Here is a 13,876-nt window from a genome sequence, read left to right as displayed (position 1 = left end):
AAAAATCTTTTTTAATCCAGAAAACTCTTTAAGTTCTAAAGGAGAGACAACATACCTCTGGCACAGGCTTTCCCTGATGGCAGTTGATTCCACCAATGAAGACCATGTTGGGCATCACAGGTCTGGGAAACTCCAGAACAAAGTCTGTTTGGAACAGCCAAATTGATACTTGGCTGAACAGATAATAGGTTGTGGCTGAGGTGGAGAATTTCAGAGGCACTTTCTAAGGCACTTTTGAGAAAAGAGTGGGGGACAATATACACATTCTTCCAAGTGAATTATGTAGTTCTGTACTCTCACAGAGAACTCTGGAAATGTAAGAAAGGGGATCTAAATACTGTGTTCCTTCTTCAAGAAAGTAGCAAATGCTCCCCTGCTGATGATCATGGATGGGAGTGAAAAATATTTGGCAATGTTTAAGCTACACATATCAAAAGGATCCAGAAACACAACATCAAAAGTGCTCTCCTTTAAAATTCCTAGTAAATTCTCATAACTGAACAAACTCTTATAATGTGAAAAACGTAATTCAAAAAACACTGCCTGATTAATTTTGAGATTTGTGTTATAATATTGAGATCTCTGGATCCTTACTATCTATGGGTATTGGAGAGTACATTCCATATTGTTGGTATTTGTTCTTAAATAAAACCAATGATTCTCCATATAGCAATATATAATGAACATAAAACAGTAAACAAAAGGAAGTTTTGGTTTAAAAACTTGATGATTAATGATGAATTCATTAAGATAGAATATAAAGTTTGCTCCTGATTTTTCCATCAGACCTCAGCATAAACCTTGACCTCATGGTCCAAATCCTCCTAAGCATAAGAAGTTGAATAAGTCTTCACTATAAAATTCAGTGATTGTCCCAGTTGCCAACTCACCTCTGGCATGACTGGGACCACCTCATGCCTTCTGTAGATGAGTTTCTCCACCACAGACCTCATGGTGACCCAGTGGCTCCCATCTATGGGCACCACAAGCAGCTTGCCTGCCTGGACAAAGCAGCAGACACACACATAGAGGAAGGGGGGCAGGCAAGATTGTGGGAGCCATGGGTAACTGCAGCCCAGAGCAAACCAGCTGCTTAGACTCTTAGCAAGTAGGATAAGTACAGAGTGAAACTGACCATGGGAGAGGGCACATATTTATACATTCACTTAAAAATTTATTATATCCTCTGCCAATGGTTTAGTCAGAAAAACAATGGGTAATGAATAATTCTTGCTAAGATACCAACTTTTATATTTTCTAGGTAAGAATAATTTATGACTTTTGCCATGAGGAAAGTCATGCAATGTACTGCAATGTAACTATAGCAATAGAGTTTTAGGCAATGAATTTGGGCTATGAGAACTTGGAAAGATAAAAAGAAAAGTAAATTTGGAATTGTCAACAATTCCAAACCAGCATTAAACAACCACTAAACCAGCAGTGCAAACAGATACTGAAAGCAGACAGGAGTAGCTATACTTAAATCTGACAAAACATACATTAGCTAAAATTAGTCAGAAAGGACAAAGAAGGTCACATATATCAATAAAGGGAACAATCCATCAAGAGGAGATAACAGTTATTAACATATATGCACCAAATGTTGGCACATCCAATTTTATTAAACAAATACTTCTGGACTTACAAGACTGATAGGCACCAATGAACTGGATACTTCTACATCCTACTCACCAATAGATAGGTCATCCAGACAAAAAAAGCAGCAAAGGAGTGAATTTGACTATGATATATTGTAAGGACTTTTGTAAACATCACTATGTACCCCCAGCACAACAATAAAAAAGAAACTTCCTCAGAGTTAATCAACACCATAGACCAAATGGACTTAACAGACCTCTACTGAATGATTCATCTAATAGCTGCACAGTACACATTCTTCTCAGCAACCTATGGAACTTTCTCCAAACTGTATCATATTTTAGGACATAAAGCAAGTCTTAACAAATACAAGAAAGTTGAAGTAAGTCCCGTATTCTATCAGATCACAATGGAATAAAACTAATTAAACTATAAATCAACAGCAAAAGAAACTACATGGAGATTGAACAATACATTAATGGTTCATTGAAGAAATAAGGGGGGAAATCAAAAATTCCTAGAATCTAATGAAAAGGCAAACACAACTTACCAGAACTTTTGGAACACAACAAAGGTAGTGCTAAGAGGAAAGTTTATAGCTATGAGCATCTACATTAAAAAAAAAAACAGAGAGATCTCAAATAAATAACCTAATGATGCACCTCACGTTCTTAGAAAAATAAGAACAAGCCAAACTCAAAAGCCGTAGGTAGGAAGAAATAATAAAGATTAGGGAAGAAATCAATGGAACAGAGACAAAAAACACAGTACAAAGAATCGATGAAACAAAGAATTGGTTCTTTGAAGAGATACATAAGATTTATAAACCCTTACCCAAACTATGCAAAAGGTGACCCAAATCAATAAAATTAGAGATGAAAAAGGGAATATCACAACTAATACCAATGAAATCCATAGGATCATTAGCAAATACTTCAAAAAACTTATATTCCAATCAAATGGAAAATCTATAAGAAATTCATAAATATCTGCATGCATTTGATCTACTAAAATTGAACCAAGAGGATATAAACCAACTAAACATATCTATAATAAGCAATGCAATTCAAGCAGTAATAAAGAGTCTCCCAAAAAAGAAGAATCCAGAATAGGATGGACTCACTGCTTAATTCTACCAGACCTTTAAAGAAGAATTAATACCAGTGCTCCTTAAACTATTCCATGAAATAGAAAGAGAAGGAATGCTACCAGGCTCATTCTATGAAGCTAGTATTATCCTGATATTTTTGTCCAGATAAGGGCAAAACAAAAAAAGAAAATTATAGACCGATTTCATTAATGAACACAGATGAAAAAATTCTCAATAAAATACTTGCAAACTGAATACAACACCATATTAAAATATACACTATCATCAAATTGATTTCATTCCAGGGATGCAAGGATGGTTCAAAATATGCAAATTAATAAATGTATGACAATACATAAGCAGAATCAAGTACAAAAATCACATGATCATCTCTGAAAAGAACTGTGACAAAATTCAACATACTTTCATAATAAAAAGCTATGAAGACACTAGGAATATAAAGAACATATCTCAAATTAATACAGAGTATATGTGACAAATCTATAGACAACATCATACTAAATGGGGAAAAACTGAAGTCATTTCCTCTAAAGTCAGCATCAAAACAAAGATGCCCACTCTCTCTCCTCACTCTTATTTAATATATCCTAGCCAGGCAATAAGATGAGAAAGAAATAAAAGGGATTTAAATAGGGAAGGAAGTCAAATTATCCTTATTTGCAGATGATGTGATCCTATAATACTTAAGAGACCCTACAGACTCCACCAAAAAACCCTCCTAGATCAGATTAACACCTTAGGCAAAATAGCAGGATATAAAATTATCATGCAAAAATTAGTAGCTTTTCTACAAACCAACAATGAACAGGCTGAGAAAGAAATTAGGAAAACAATTCCATTAACAATAGCCTCAAAAAATATTTAAGAGTAAACCAAGCTAAAGAGGTGAAAGACACCTACAACAAAAACTATAAAACCTTAAAGAAAGAAATGTAAAAAAACACCACAAGACAGAAAGACCTACCATACTTATGAATTACCAGAATTAATATTGTGAAAATAGCTATACTATCAATGCAATCTCTATCAGAATTCCAATGCATTCTTCACAGATATAGAAAAATCCATCCTAAAATTCATATGGAAACACAAAAGACCCTAAAGAACAAAAGCAATCCTCAGCAAAAGAGCAATGCTGGAGGTATCTCAAATCAGACTTGAAGTCATACTACAGAGCAAAAATATGATTGGCACAAAAACAGACACAACAACCAAAGGAACATAATAGAAGACCCAGAAATAAATCCACACAGCTATAGCCATTTGAATTTTAACAAAGGAACCAAAAACACATTTTGTAGGAGACAGCTCTTCAACAAATAGTGTTGGGAAAACTGATTATCTACATGCAAAACACTGAAACTAGACTCCTATCTCTCATCCTGTACAAAAATCAATTCATAATGGATCAAAAATCTTAATGTAAGGCCTGAAACTTTGAAAATACCATGGGAAAACTTGAAAATATAGACATAGGCAAGTATTTTCTGAATAAAACTCCAATTGCCCAGGAAATAAGTATTGACAAATGGGATTGCATCAGATTAAAAGATTCTACAAATCAAAATTACCAGATAAAAATTACCAATCAAAATTACCAATAATTACCAGAATGAAGACACAACCCACAGATGGAAGAAAAATCTTTGCCAGCTATTCATTAAATAAAGAATAAATGTCCAAAATACACAAAGAGTTAAAAAAATTAAACACCAAAAGAATAAAGAATCCAATTAATAAATGGGCAGATGAATTAAACAGACAATTCTCAGAAAGAAGAAATACAAATGACTAATACATGAAGAAATGTTCAATATTCTTAACCATAAAGGAAATGCACTAGGTTAGCCTCCTAGTGCCAACCATAGGTTGTGTTCTTACACTGACTGTATAGAAAAAGGAGGAAAAGTAAACCTATACCATAAACACCTCAACCCAGGTCCTGTGCCTGTGTTATGAAATGGGGAGACACGGGTCAGAACAAAAAAAAAAACTACATTGAGATTCCATCTCACCCCAGTCAGAAATGGTTATCATCAAGAAAACAAACAACAAATGCTAGCCAGGATGGGGCAAGGATGAGGAATCCTCATACTCTCTTGGTGGGAATGTAAACTAGTATGACCCTAGTATGGAAGTTCATCAAAAAGGTAAAAATAGACCTACCTTATGAACCTGCTGTATCACTGTTGAGCATATATCCAAAGGAGTATAAATCAACATATAAGAGGGATACCTATACACCCATGCTTATCATAGCATTATTCACAATAGCCAAGTGGTGAAATGAGCCTAGGTACCCGACAAATGATAAAGGAAATGTGATATATAGATATAGACATAGATATAGATATAGACACAGATATTGATAGATATAGATAAAATGCAGTATTACTCAGCCATACAGAAGAATTAAATTATGTCTTTTGCAGGAAAATGAATGGAACTGGAGATCATCATATTGAGTGAAATAAGACAAGCTCAAAAAGCCAAATATTGCATGTTTTCACTCAATGTGGAATCTAGGAGTAAAAATACAAAAATACAATAGTAATGGGACTTGAGTGTAAAAGTAACATGTTGTGGTGGGGTTAATGGAAAGGAAAGGGAAATGAAGAGGGTACCAGGGTGAGAAGGATCAAAGCATGTCATGTACATGTATGGAGAGAGCACGAAGAGGGCTGGGCACCAGTGGCTCACGCCTATAATTCTAGCTACACAGAAGGCAGAGATCACAGGAAGACTGAGGTTCAAAGCCAGTCCAGGCAAATAGGTTGCAAGACTCTATCTCAAAAATACCCAGCACAGAAAAGGACTAGTGAAATGGCTCAAGTGGTAAAAAGCAAACATGAGGTCCTGAGTTCAAATCCCAGTACCACCAAAACCAAAGAAAAAGGAAAGTGAGTAAATGAAATATAATAGAGAGGGTGAACTTGCTCAAAAATACACTGTATTCATATATGGAGTTTTCACATGAATTCCCCCCATACTATTAATAATTCCAAAATTTAAAAAAAATTAAAAAGTAAGTTTTAAATTTTTCCAAAAGCAAGTTTGGCCTTATCTTTAGACTCTACAAAAGGCTTTGTTCAGAAACAAATTGGCAGCTCAGCTTCCATGGCAACACGGGAAGATTCTTAGCCCTGACTTCTTCACTGGCAGTAGAACAGTTTCTCACAAGCAGCTTTTCCATGGACATGAATTGCTGTCTGCTCTATTTTTAGCAGGATTCAGGCTCCTTTTCCAAACCTTCCAGGGCCTCTCTAATGCTGAAACAAGACCTGAAACAGGGATTTGATAGTATATTAATATCATCTATTTTATATTACTTTTTTTTTTTTTGGCAGTACTGGGGTATGAACCCAGAATCTTACATTTGCTAGGCAGGTGCTCTACCACTTGAGTCATGTTTCCAGCCCTTTTTGCTTTAGATATTTTTTCCGGCAGGGTCTTGTGTTTAATTGCCTGGCCTAGGCTGGATCTTGATCCTCCTACTTACACCTTCCACATAGCTGGGGTGACAAGTGTGAGCCATCATGAACAGCTTTTTTGTTGAGATAAGAGGCCTCACTAACTTTTTTCCTGAACTGGCCTCAAACTGCAATCCTCCCAATCTCCACCTCCCAAGTACCTGAGATTACAAGCATGAATCACTGCACTCAGCCAGTATCACCTACTCTTGATGCATCTAGTGCAACAGATAGTCACCTTCTCAATGCTTTGACAGGCCTATCACTGAAATACTTCTCTGTTTCCTGGGTGCTTTCATGTCCTAAACCAGAGCTAAGTCCTCTGTTGTGAGCTCAATCCAATCACCCAGGGACCATCATTCAGCTCTGTATACATCTATCTGCCATACTCTACTGAGCACTCCTTCAAGACAAGGGATTATGGATGGTTTCATACTCCTTCCACATGCTCAGCACAAAAAATATACACAATGAATGTTTGTTTCATTGAACACAATTACACTATGCAGATTTCTAGATGGCTTTATGGATGAGGCTGGTGGTGTATATCAGGTAACATTGTGAGGACCATTAATGAGGGATTCCACAGCAAATCTATTGGTATGATTCTTGTTAGGGTGCAGGTCAACTCCTTTCTGCATCCTAAATGTTAAGAGACATTTGCTTCATCACCATTTGGCTCTGTAACTGGGGCACTTTCAGATGATTGTCTGTAAAAAACAAAAGTGAGGAGATTCCAAGATGGTGGCTAGAGGGAGGAAGTAGAAAGCGTGCTTCCTAAAGTAAAATCTTGGAGAGATGCTGGAGATACACCTTACAGGAAAAACCAATAAGAGGAGGCAAAACTTTGGCTCCTCCACACCTCCAGCCTGTGCATAGCATCTCCACTTCACATTAAAAGGAGAAACCAGGGGGCTCCCATGCCGCCACCAGATGGCAGTGCCCAGACAGCTTGGGAAGATGCAGACTACAAGGTGAGCTAAGTGGCATGCAGTACTCCCACGGACAACCCTGGGCCAGATCAGCATAGCCCCCTGGACAGACCAACCCCAACCCAGGGAAAAAAGAAAAAAAAGTGAACAATAAGCAATAACACCAAAAAAGACATGTAGCAAAGAGGGCGGGGCACCCTGAGTGCCGAAGAGGTGGGGAGAGGCAATCCCTCAAAACAAGCCAGGCGGGAGAAGGCAGGAGCGGCAGCACACACCCAGCAACCAGGAGCAGGAAAGCTTGTAAAAGTGGCAGTGGGAGGAAAACTCCACAGGAGAGGAGGGAAAAGCCACTTCCCATGTGAACTGTAAATAAACACGCCCGCCTGAGAAAGCTGGTGCAGTATCACCTTCCCCAGTGTGCTTGGAAAGGGGAAAGCTTGTAGCAGTGGTGATGGGGCCCAGGAGAACTCTGAGTAAACAAAGCCTGAGGGGCCAGGAGAGTGTTAAGCTCACTCCTGAGATCTGCATAAATAAAGCCTCCAGCAACAGCGGGCTGACAGCAGCGGGCAGGTGAGCCGCGGACTCAGATAGCCATTCACAGAACTGTCTCCAGTCTCTTTTTTTTTCTCTCTTCCTTTGATGAGACCACAACCAAACTACACCTGCATGCTGAAAAACTTACTGAAACTGTATTGTATTTGAACTTGGGACACTTTGTGGTTTTTTTGTTTTGTTTGGTTTGGTTTGCTTTGGTTTGGTTTTTTTCCCCTTTGAAGAGACAACAACAGAACAACTTCTGAGACACCATCTCCAGGATTGGAGGCTGAGGGACTAACACCAAAATTATTAAGACTGAAACATTATTATTACATTTGAACTTGGAGATTTTTTTTAATTTTTAATTTTTTTCATTTATTTATTTTTATTTTTTATTTTTTTTCAATCCTCTCTCTGTCTCTCTAATGCCTGTTCAGCTTACTGTTGATTAGTATACTATCTTTCCCTGTTTATATCTTTGAAACTTCATTTTTGTTTGTTTGGTTTGGTTTTTTTCTACTTGTATGTTTATTTGATTTTCCCTTTAACTTCTTTGCATTCCCTCTCCTCTCACACTTCCATTCTAAATATCACCATTGTTATTATTACAAGCTAGAAAATACTTAATTGCACACAGTACAGGGACAATAACAACACCAAGGGCAATGACGGGAAGACAGAAAAAACAGGGAAACCAGTTTCCCCACAGCAAAAAATTAGGACAGGAACCAGAGGGAAACGAAGAAAACAGATACTCAAAACCAGACTCAAACAAAATGAAGATAAACTATGTCAAAGAACCCCATGAAGCCCACAAGAATAATCTAAAAGAAGAAATACTACAGGTAATCAATGAGAATTTTATAGAGATGATACTGGATAGGGTCAACCAAAATATACAGGAGACACTTAAGAAATTCCCAGACAACAAAAATAGAGAATTTGAAAAAGCACAAGAAGAAATAAAAGAAACCATAGCAGCACTGTATAAACACCAAAGTGAAACAAAGAACAAGATTAATAAAGAGATAAACAAACTCAGGACAAAAAATAGACAACATTAAAGAGGAAATGACCCAGGATATGGAAAACCTCATAAAAAAGAACGAAACAGAATTGCAAAACAAAATGGAAGTTCAATCCAGCAGAACAGAACAAACAGAAGACAGAATCTCAGAACTCGAAGATGAAATGATAATTAAAGGAAAAACCGAAGAACTATTAGTTGAACAGCTCAAGACCTGTGAAAAGAAAATGCAAGAACTCACCAACTCCATCAAAAGCCAAACCTGAGAATCATGGTCATTGAAGAAGTAGAAGAGGTGCAAGCAAAGGGAATGCATAATATATTAAACAAAACAATGACAGAAAATTTCCCAAATCTAGAGAAATCTATTCCCATACAGATGAAAGAGGCCTCCAGAACACCAAACAGACCAGACCAAAATAGATCTACCCTACGGCATATTATCATTAAAACAACAAATACAGAGACCTGAGAAAGAATGCTGAAGGCTATAAGAGAGAAAAAACAAATAGCATACAAAGGTAAAACCATCAAAATCCCAGCAGACTTCTCAACAGAAACATTAAAAGCAAGATGAGCGTGGGGTGAGATCTTCTGGGCACTGAATGAAAATTACTTCAACCCCAGGATACTCTACCCAGCAAAACTATCATTCAAAATAGATGGAGCAATAAAAGTCTTCCATGATAAGCAGAAACTAAAACAATATGTGACCACAAAGCCACCACTACAAAAGATTCTTCAAGGAATTCTGCACACAGAAAGTGAAACCCAACATAACCATGAAAGGGCAGGCAGCACCAAACTACAGGAAAAGAAAAAGCAAGAAAGTAGAGAATAACCTCAACTTAGGTACACACAATCAAACCTTCAAACAACTAAGACAACTAAGTGACAGGAATCACCACATACCTATCAGTACTAACACTTAAAGCTAGTGGACTTAATTCCCCATCAAAAGGCACCATTTGATGAAATGGATTAAAAAGGAAGATCCAACAATTTGTTGCTTACAGGAGACCCATCTCACCAATGGAAATAAGTACAGGCTTAGGATGAAAGGCTGGAAGAAGATTTACCAAGCCAATGGCCCCCGAAAACAGGCAGGAGTAGCAATACTTATCTCTGACAAAGTAGATTTCAAACCTACATTGATCAAATGAGATAAAGAATGACATTCCATACTAATAAAAGGGGAAACAGACCAAAAGGAAATAACAATTATCAAACTATATGCACCCCATGTCAAAGCACAGAATTTCATTAAACATACCCTGAAGGACCTAAAAGCATATATTAACTCCAACATAGTGGTTGTGAAAGACTTTAACACCCCATTATCATCAATAGATAGGTCATCCAAACAAAAAATCAATAAGGAAATCCTATATCTAAATTATACAATAGATCAAATGGACCTACTTGATGTCTACAGAACATTTCATCCAACTTCTACACAATGTACATTCTTCTCAGCAGCCCATGGAACCTTCTCTAAAATAGATCATATCCTAGGGCACAAAGCAAGCCTCAGCAAATATAAGAAAATAGAAATTATACCATGCATTCTATCTGATCACAATGCAATAAAACTAGAACTCAACAACAAAAATAAAGATAAAAAATATGCAAACAGCTTGGAAACTGAATAACTCATTGCTTAATGAACAATGGGTCATTGATGAAATAAAAGAGGAAATCAAATAGTTCCTGGAAGTCAATGAAAATGAAAACACAACCTACCGGAACCTATGGGAAACAGCAAAGGCAGTCCTGAGAGGAAAGTTTATAGCCATGAGTGCATATATTAAAAAGATTGAAAGATCCCAAATCAATGACCGAACGATACATCTCAAACTCCTAGAAAAACAAGAACAAGCAAATTCCAAAACAAATAGAAGGAGAGAAATCATAAAAATAAGAGCTGAAATCAATGAAACAGAAACCAAAAAACCATACAAAGAATTAATGAAACAAAAAGTTGGTTCTTTGAAAAAATAAACAAGATTGACAGACCCCTGGCAAAGCTGACTAAAATGAGGAGAGAAAAAACCCAAATTAGTAGAATTAGGAATGCAAAAGGGGAGATAACAACAAACACCAGGGAAGTCCAGGAAATCATCAGAGACTACTTTGAGAACCTATATTCAAATAAGTTCGAAAATCTTAAAGAAATGGACAGATTTCTAGATATATATGATCATCTAAAACTGAACCAAGAGGATATTAATCACCTGAATAGATCTATAACACAAAATGAAATTGAAGCAGCAATCAAGAGTCTCCCCAAAAAGAAAAGTCCAGGACCTGATGGATTCTCTGCTGAATTCTATCAGACCTTTAAAGAAGAACTGATACCAACCCTCCTTAAACTGTTCCACGAAATAGAAAGGGAAGGAAAGCTGCCTAGCACATTTTATGAGGCCAGTATTACACTTATCCCAAAACCAGGCAAAGACACTTCCAAAAGGAGAACTATAGGCCAATCTCCTTAATGAACATTGATGCAAAACTCTTCAATAAAATAATGGCAAAACAAATTCACCAACACATCAAAAAGATCATTCACCACGACCAAGTAGGCTTCATCCCAGGAATGCAGGGGTGGTTCAACAAACGAAAATCAATAAACGTAATAAACCACATTAACAGAAGCAAAGACAAAAACCACTTGATCATCTCAATAGATGCAGAAAAAAGCCTTTGATAAGATCCAACACCATTTCATGATAAAAGCTCTAAGAAAACTAGGAATAGAAGGAAAGTACCTCAACATTATAAAAGCTATATATAACAAACCTACAGCCAGCATCATACTTAACAGAGAAAAACTGAAACCATTTCCTCCAAAATCAGGAACTAGACAAGGATGCCCACTATCTCCACTCCTATTCAACATAGTACTGGAATTCCTAGCCAGAGCAATTAGGCAAGAAGAAGGAATAAAAGGAATACAAATAGGTAAAGAAACTGTCAAAATATCCCTATTTGCAGACGACATGATCCTATACCTTAAAGACCCAAAAAACTCTACTCAGAAGCTCCTAGACACAATCAATAGCTATAGCAAGGTAGCAGTATATAAAATCAACATAGAAAAATCATTAGCATTTCTATACGCTAATAATTAACAAACTGAGAAAGAATATATGCAAACAATTCCATTTACAATAGCCTCAAACAAAATCAAATACCTACGTGTAAACCTAACAAAGGATGTGAAAGACCTCTACAAGGAAAACTATACACTTCTGAAGAAAGAGACTGAGGAAGACTATAGAAAGTGGAGAGATCTCCCATGCTCATGGATTGGTAGAATCAACATAGTAAAAATGTCAATACTCCCAAAAGTAATCTACATGTTTAATGCAATTCCCATCAAAATTCCAATGACATTCATTAAAGAGATTGAAAAATCTACAGTTAAATTTATATGGAAACACAAGAGGCCACGAATAGCCAAGGCAATACTCAGTCAAAAGAACAATGCTGGAGGTATCACGATACCTGACTTCAAACTATATTACAAAGCAATAACAATAAAAACAGCATGGTGCTGGCACAAAAACAGACATGAAGACCAGTGGAACAGAATAGAGGACCCAGATATGAAGCCACAAAACTATAACCAACTTGTCTTTGACAAAGGTGCTAAAAATATACGATGGAGAAATAGCAGCCTCTTCAACAAAAACTGCTGGGAAAACTGGTTAGCAGTCTGCAAAAAACTGAAACTAGATCCATGTATATCACCCTATAGCAACATTAACTCAAAATGGATCAAGGACCTTAATATCAGACCCCAAACTCTAAAGTTGGTACAGGAAAGTGTAGGAAATACTCTGGAATTAGTAGATATAGGTAAGAACTTTCTCAATGAAACCCCAGCAGCACAGCAACTAAGAGACAGCATAGATAAATGGGACCTCATAAAACTAAAAAGTTTCTGCTCAATAAAAGAAATTGTCTCTAAACTAAAGAGAACACCCACAGAGTGGGAGAAAATATTTGCCAGCTACACATCAGACAAAGGACTGATAACCAGAATATATAGGGAACTTAAAAAACTAAATTCTCCCAAAACTAATGAGCCAATAAAGAAATGGGCAAGTGAACTAAACAGAACTTTCTTAAAAGAAGAAATTCAAATGGCCAAAAAACACATGAAAAAATGCTCACCATCTCTAGCAATAAAGGAAATGCAAATTAAAACCACACTAAGATTCCACCTCACCCCCGTTAGAATAGCCATCATTAGCAACACCACTAACAACAGGTGTTGGCGAGGATGCGGGGAAAAAGGAACCCTCTACACTGTTGGTGGGAATGTAAACTAGTACAACCACTCTGGAAAAAATTTGGAGGCTACTTAAAAAGCTGGACATCGATCTACCATTTGATCCAGCAATACCACTCTTGGGGATATACCCAAAAGACTGTGACACAGGTTACTCCAGAGGCACCTGCACACCCATGTTTATTACAGCACTATTCACAATAGCCAAGTTATGGAAACAGCCAAGATGCCCCACTATTGACGAATGGATTAATAAAATGAGGTATTTATACACAATGGAATTTTATGCAGCCATGAAGAAGAACAAAATGTTATCATTCGCTGGTAAATGGATGGAATTGGAGAACATCATTCTGAGTGAGGTTAGCCTGGCCCAAAAGACCAAAAATCGTATGTTCTCCCTCATATGCGGACATTAGATCAAGGTGAAACACAACAAGGGGATTGGACTTTGATCACATGATAAAACGAGAGCACACAAGGGAGATATGAGGATACGTAAGACACCTAAAAAACTAGATAGCATTTGTTGCCCTCAACGCAGAGAAACTAAAACAGATACTTTAAAGCAACTGAGGTCAACAGGAGAAGGGGACCAGGAACTAGAGAAAAGGTTAGATCAAGAAATAACCTAGAAGGTAACACACATGCACAGGAAATCAATGTGAGTCAACTCCCTGTATAGCTATCCTTATCTCTACTAGCAAAAACCCTTGGTCCTTCCTATTATTGCTTATACTCTCTCTTCAACAAACTTAGAGAGAAGGGCAAAATAGTTTCTGCCCTTCTCTCCTGGATTGTTTCCCACTAATTCTAAGTCTCTAAATCTGTCTAATCTTTCTACCAATGGCTAACTCTTTTAAGTCTTGCTTTCAAGATGGGATACTTGTCCCCGTCACAGAC

At 37.0% G+C, this 13,876-nt stretch overlaps 1 protein-coding gene, 1 non-coding gene and 1 pseudogene across 2 annotated transcripts in view; 1 reads left to right on the top strand and 2 right to left on the bottom strand.

The window, feature by feature from the left end:
- LOC109695972 (UDP-glucuronosyltransferase 1A6) overlaps positions 1 to 13,876 on the bottom strand; it is a 172,070-nt gene that overhangs the window by 142,582 nt on the left and 15,612 nt on the right. The window lies entirely within an intron of this gene.
- Positions 14 to 953, bottom strand: LOC109695965 (UDP-glucuronosyltransferase 1A8-like; annotated as a pseudogene).
- Positions 4,557 to 4,684, top strand: LOC141422954 (small nucleolar RNA SNORA51). Its single transcript, XR_012447644.1, has one exon. It is a non-coding gene; the product is annotated as a small nucleolar RNA SNORA51 (small nucleolar RNA).

This window comes from Castor canadensis, chromosome 4, assembly GCF_047511655.1.
Source record: "Castor canadensis chromosome 4, mCasCan1.hap1v2, whole genome shotgun sequence".
In the NCBI taxonomy this organism is placed as follows: Eukaryota; Metazoa; Chordata; class Mammalia; order Rodentia; family Castoridae; genus Castor; species Castor canadensis.
This window is presented reverse-complemented; position numbering and strand designations above follow the sequence as displayed.